Source organism: Phocoena phocoena, chromosome 11 (genome assembly GCF_963924675.1).
Source record: "Phocoena phocoena chromosome 11, mPhoPho1.1, whole genome shotgun sequence".
Lineage (NCBI taxonomy): Eukaryota > Metazoa > Chordata > Mammalia > Artiodactyla > Phocoenidae > Phocoena > Phocoena phocoena.
Genome location: NC_089229.1, coordinates 82,513,791 through 82,519,916, shown reverse-complemented (window position 1 = coordinate 82,519,916; position 6,126 = coordinate 82,513,791). Strand labels below are relative to the sequence as shown.

Sequence of the window (6,126 nt, the reverse complement as noted above, 5' to 3'; positions counted from 1 at the left end):
AAACTACAGTGCAAAGTTCCTTGTGGAGGCAGAAGAGGGCAGAGAACCCACAATATCAACCAACAAGAGAGAGCTAACAATGGACATCTGCCAAAGTAGAGAGCAATCAGTATCCAAAACGCAGTCCTGGAAGAAAGACCAACGTCCAGTAGTAACAACCCAGTAGGAGTATCCAGAACAACTAACAGTTATTGAGTAAATGCTTTCCATAAATGAACTCATAGAATCCTCACAACCACAAATCACTATTAAAATAAAGTCATTAGGGGCTTCCCTGGTGGGGCAGTGGTTGAGAGTCCGCCTGCCGATGCAGGGGACACGGGTTCGTGCCCCGGTCCGGGAAGATCCCACATGCCAGGGAGCAGCTGGGCCTGTGAGCCATGGCCGCTGAACCTGCGCGTCCGGAGCCTGTGCTCCGCAACGGGAGAGGCCTCAACAGTGAGAGGCCCATGTACCACAAAAAAAAAAAAAAAGAAAAAAACAAAAAAAATAAAGTCATTAAAATAAAATAATTATTAAAAAGAAAAAGAACTTTCAGGAAAGTCACTGACTGGGAGGTGTGAAGATATCCAGCATGAGCAATGTTCCTTTGTGTTGGGTAGAAACAAATCAGATCTCAAAGCTAATTTAAGACAGGAAGAAGAGGTCTGCATGTCTTTTGGAAAGTAAAAAAGTAATTGTGTCCACGTCAACAAAACCAAGCCTATGCGAAGTCTGATATGAAGAATAATCTGGGGGTGATCCTGGTAGCTGAAATCAATGAGGACCTCCAATCACTGGAGACAGGACACGTTTTAAGTGTTAAGTGAAAGGAGTAAGGGTTGGAAAGTGCGTTTTATCAGGAAATGTATGCTCAAGTTATGCAAGCCATGAAAATGAGATTATTTTAGGAAAGCCAAAATAAGGACAAGATAAAAGTGAAAAGAACAGGGGTTGCCTGGAAAGGCTGCAGAATAAAACACTAGTTTAAACTCTTACAGAGGAAGATACAGAAACTGTACTCCATAAAAGTATTCATCTTCCCCACATTAAAGAATGGATCTTTCTCTACCAAAGGACAGATTTTGTATGAGGACAGATTTTGCTCTTTGAAGAGAACAATATTACTCCTTTACCTTTAAAAAGCCCAAAATATTGAGCTGTGATACAATTCCAGTTGTACTAAGCATGGCTTAGTACGCTGCTTCAAGTGCAAGCTTTTAGGAGCTTACCTTCAAAACCAAACTAAATGAATCTAGTATCTGCCTGCCAACGCAGAGGACACAGGTTCAAGCCCTGGTCCGGGAAGATCCCACATGCTGTGGAGCAGCTCAGCCCCTGCGCCACAAGTACTGATGCCCGCACACCTAGAGCCCGTGCTCGGCAGCAAGACGAGCCACAGCAATGAGAAGCCCACGCACTGCAACGAAGACTCAATGCAGCCAAAAATAAATAAATACATAAATAAATGAATCTAGTAAAAATGACACTTAATGGGAAAAAAACACCTACCTATAATATGTACTCAAGTACGGCTAACTGCCATATAGCTATAACAACGAAAGGCTAAAGGAAACAAGCAGTCCAATTAAAGCCATAAAAGGCTTTAGAGAGACAAACTGGTCCATTTATTTATTTATATAAACGTATAGTTAGCATGGTCTATATTTTTAAACTATAACTGACATTCGGCTATGTTATATCTATCTTCCTATCTATCAATATCCATCTAGAGATACAATTTAATCCAGGTACTTAGTTTCTAAGTACAGCAGGGGTGTGTGTGTGTGTGTGTGTGTGTGTGTGTGTGTGTGTGTGTGTGTGTAAGGCACTCAAATTAATGCCTTAAATGAGAGCATCTCAGAGAAAACTACTTTTATTCTACTTATTCCAAAGATAGATTTACCTTAAAGAGCCATATTGTTCCTTGGATACCTAATGCTGGTACCACCGTTAGTTTATCAAAAACTTTGACTTAGTATGGTTGTAAACTTCCCCTTTCCATCTCTCAGAATAATGTCTCATGTTTGTTGGCTCAGAGGAAAAATGATAATTTTATTTATCACTTAAACTTCAATGGGTTTCAAGGCAAAGTAAGCTAAAATTTACCAAAATAGCTTTAACTTTGTGCCAGGAAAAATTTAAATCTGGGGAAAGCTAAACCAACTGGGGCATTTCAAGTTGAGAAGAGTAGTTGGGAAGATAGAAAATTATCTTTTTAAAACAGATATTAGGTGCCATAGCTTTCTGGGTATTCTTCTGAGCACCTAATGAGTTGACTCAAAGGATATGGAATCTGAAAGGGAACTAGAGATTACTTGTTAATTGTTAACAACTCCCACCACCCCCTTTTTTTGCAAAAGGGGAAATTGTGATTGATGCCTAAACCATCATCTGAACAAACACTTCTCCATTTTCAGAATTTAAAAAAACCAAAAAAGCAAAACACCTTAACGCATGAGACAATATTTTCATTGCAAACAAATGAGAAGTAACCTGTAATATATGGGTAAAGCTGCTGAAAGAAACAATACTAACCAAGAGAGAAACTAAATTTGGTAGCCCCGGTTACTCGTATGTGATTTAACTCTTCTATTTAATCTATAAAAAATAACTCCCCGAGTGTTGACGAGCTACTACTGTGGGTGGAGTGTGGATGGTACCTGTCCTAAATATCTGATCCATGAAGCATACATTTAAAAACACACTTTATAGGGACTTCCCTGGTGGTCCAGTGGCTAAGACTCTGCACTCCCAATGCAGAGCACCCGGGTTCGACTGCTGGTCAGAGAACTAGATCCCACATGTAGCAACGAAAATCTCCTCCACGCCGCAACAAAGATCCCACGTACTGCAACTAAGACCCGACACAGCCAAATAAATAAATAAATATTTTTAAAACCCCACATTTTTATAATTTGGAAATATATATTTAGTGCTCACTTCGGCAGCACATTTACTAAAATTGGAACGATACAAAGAAGATTAGCATGGCCCCCTGTGCAAGGATGACACGCAAATTCGTGAAGCATTCCATATTTTTTGAGAGAGTGACATGGACATATATACACTACCAAATATAAAATAGATAGCTAGTGGGAAGCAGCCGCATAGCACAGGGAGATCAGCCCGGTGCTTTGTGTCCCCCTAGAGGGGTGGGGTAGGGAGGGTGGGCGGGAGACGCAAGAGGGAGGGGGATATGGGGATATATGTATACATATAGCTGATTCACTTTGTTATACAGCAGAAACTAACACAACATTGTAAAGCAATTATACTCCAATAAAGATGTTAAAAAAAAAAAAGAAATATATATATCTACACTCAGGAAGAATAACCCACGGGAGCTTATTTTCATATTTGAATTCAAAATACCTTTAAAAATGTAGTTTAACATAACAGTTCCAGGAATACCACAAGCATGTTCATGCTGGTAACTTTCTATCAGAAAAGATCAGAAAGAGAGGAGCCTGGTCGACAAAAGATCTTTAGAGAGGAAAAAAATGCATATGTTATTACAATTCTTTGAAGGTGAGATAGAGCAGTTCTTTATCTAAAACTTCTACGCAATGTGAATATCTTCAGTAGGTGAAAAGGCATTCCCTAAACTTTCATGCCTGGAAATGCACTCCTCAGCTGCAAGAACTTGAAAGTTAGATAATAAGGAAATTCCCAAGATCTAGCTGTTTATGGGAACAAAGTGTTTTACAAACAGGAACATTAAACGCCTTGGCTAAAGTCGAAATGACACTGTCTAAACCATACAGTCTATCACTGTGCTGTCATAATTACTCATTCATTTGTCTTGCTGGGAATACATCTGTGGCATTCAAATTCAAGGAGGCTGAATCCTCAGTAGAGCCTGTTGTTCCGTTTTATATCTGGGTAGTTCATTTTGGGAGGAAGCTTGCACATAATGTATGATTAATAGTTCCTTATTGAGAATATGTCCCGTAGAGCTGGTGACCCTCTTATAGAAAGACTTTTTGTTTGCAGTGTCTAAAGGCTTACGTCTTGGGCAAAATAATGGCCTACTGTGGCTTTTTGAGTTTCTCTTCTAGAAATTTTGAGCAGACATTGAGAGCGTGGTGGTGATTATAACTCTAAAGTAAAGAGTTATGTTGGGGCACTTCCCTGGTGGATCCAGTGGCTAAGACTCTGCATTCCCAATACAGGGAGACCAGGTTCAATTCCTGGTGAGGGATCTAGATCCCACATGCTGCAACTGAAGATCCTCTGTGCTGCAACTAAGACCCAGTGCAGCCAAATAAATAAATATATATATATTTTTTTTTTTAAAAGAAGAGTTATGTAGGGAGGCTTTCTAATAATCAGCTTGTCACAGCCTTGCAGGTTCAGGCCATGAAGAGTTGAGGCACTAAATTCATCTTTTTCTCCTTCTATAACCACAATACCCAGGTCATTCTAACAAAAATAAGAGCACAATTCTCATTCTGTATCCAAATTTCCCCAACTTTTCCCAAAGGTCCTGATGGCTGATTTTAGTTCCCAGGTGGGGTGTGATCAAGGATTCCCCGTTGCCATTTCTCCATCTCTAACTGGTAACCCCTAAAGCACTGCCCGCCCCTGCCCCCGCTGCCTGAATTACTTTAAATTGAAATTGTTATTGAGACCATTATAGATTCACACGCTACATGTAAGAAATAATAGAGCTGCACTTTGCCCCATCTCCCCAGTGATAAGTAATATTTTACAATACTGTAGGATTCTATCCCAACTAGGATGTTGACATTGATACAACCCACTGAACTTATTTGGATTTTCCTAATTTAACTTGTACTCATGTGTGTGTATATGTGTGTATGTGTTTAGTTCTACACCTACGTTCATTTTTGAATAATCATTTCAGCTAAAATGTATGGAGTACCTGCTATCTACCTGGCACTGTTCTAAGTTCTTTACATGTATAATCTCATCTAATACTCATGTACCAAGTACTGTATACTTAGCTCCATTTTACAGATGAGAGAGGCTAAATGATGTGGCAGTGGCAGAGCAGGGCCAATTCACTTTACCACCAGGCCACACATCTCTCATTACTACAGAGCACCTCTTGGTTACAGAATTCAGCCCTGTGGAGCCAGACTGTGTCCAGAGGGCCAGGAGGCTGGGAACACACTTCTTAAGTAGCTATAAAAGTCAATGTCTCTTACAGGGGATTTTTAGGTGAAATTATTCTATCTGATACTATAATGGTAGATATAAGACATTATGCAGGCTTCCCTGGTGGCGCAGTGGTTGAGAATCTGCCTGCTAATGCAGGGGACACGGGTTCGAGCCCTGGTCTGGGAAGATCCCACATGCTGTGGAGCAACTAGGCCCATGAGCCACAACTACTGAGCCTGCGCATCTGGAGCCTGTGCTCCGCAACAAGAGAGGCCGCGATAGTGAGAGGCCCGCACACTGCGATGAAGAGTGACCCTTGCTTGCCACGACTAGAGAAAGTCCTCGCACAGAAACGAAGACCCAACACAGTCAAAAATAAAAAAATAAATAAACAAATGTGGGGTTTAAACAAATATTATAGTTATTCAATTTCAAATATTAAAAAAAAGACATTACGCATTTGTCAAAACCCATAAAACTGCATAACACAAAAGTGAATCCAAAGTGAAGGATGGGTTTTAATAAATAATAACGTATTGGGGCTTCCCTGGTGGCGCAGTGGTTAAGAATCTTCCTACCAATACAGGGGACATGGGTTCTAAGCTCTGGTCCAGGACAATCCCACATGCCGCGGAGCAACTAAGCCCGTGTGCCACAACTACTGAGCCTGCGCTCTAGAGCCCACAAGCCACAACTACTGAGCCCACGTGCCACATCTACTGAAACCCATGTGTCTAGAGCCCATGCTCCACAGTAAAAGAAGACACCACGATGAGAAGCCCACGCGCAGCAACGAAGACCCAACATTGCCAAAAATAAATATAAATAAAATAAATTAAAAAAAAATAACGTATCAATATTGGTTCATCAATTGTAACAAATGTACCACACTATTGCAATACGTTAATAATAAGGGAATGGGGGAAGGAAGAGAATGGGAACTCTGTACCTGTGCTCAATTTTTCTGTAAACCTAAACTAGCTCTAAAAAATAATCTATTAATTTACAAAACAGAAATAG

The 6,126-nt window shown here is 40.4% G+C and overlaps 1 non-coding gene across 1 annotated transcript; it reads left to right on the top strand.

Moving 5' to 3' along the window:
• Positions 1-2,914: 2,914 nt before the first annotated feature.
• On the top strand, positions 2,915-3,022 carry LOC136131687 (U6 spliceosomal RNA). The gene has a single exon (XR_010656416.1). It is a non-coding gene; the product is annotated as a U6 spliceosomal RNA (small nuclear RNA).
• The last annotated feature ends 3,104 nt before the right edge of the window (positions 3,023-6,126 follow it).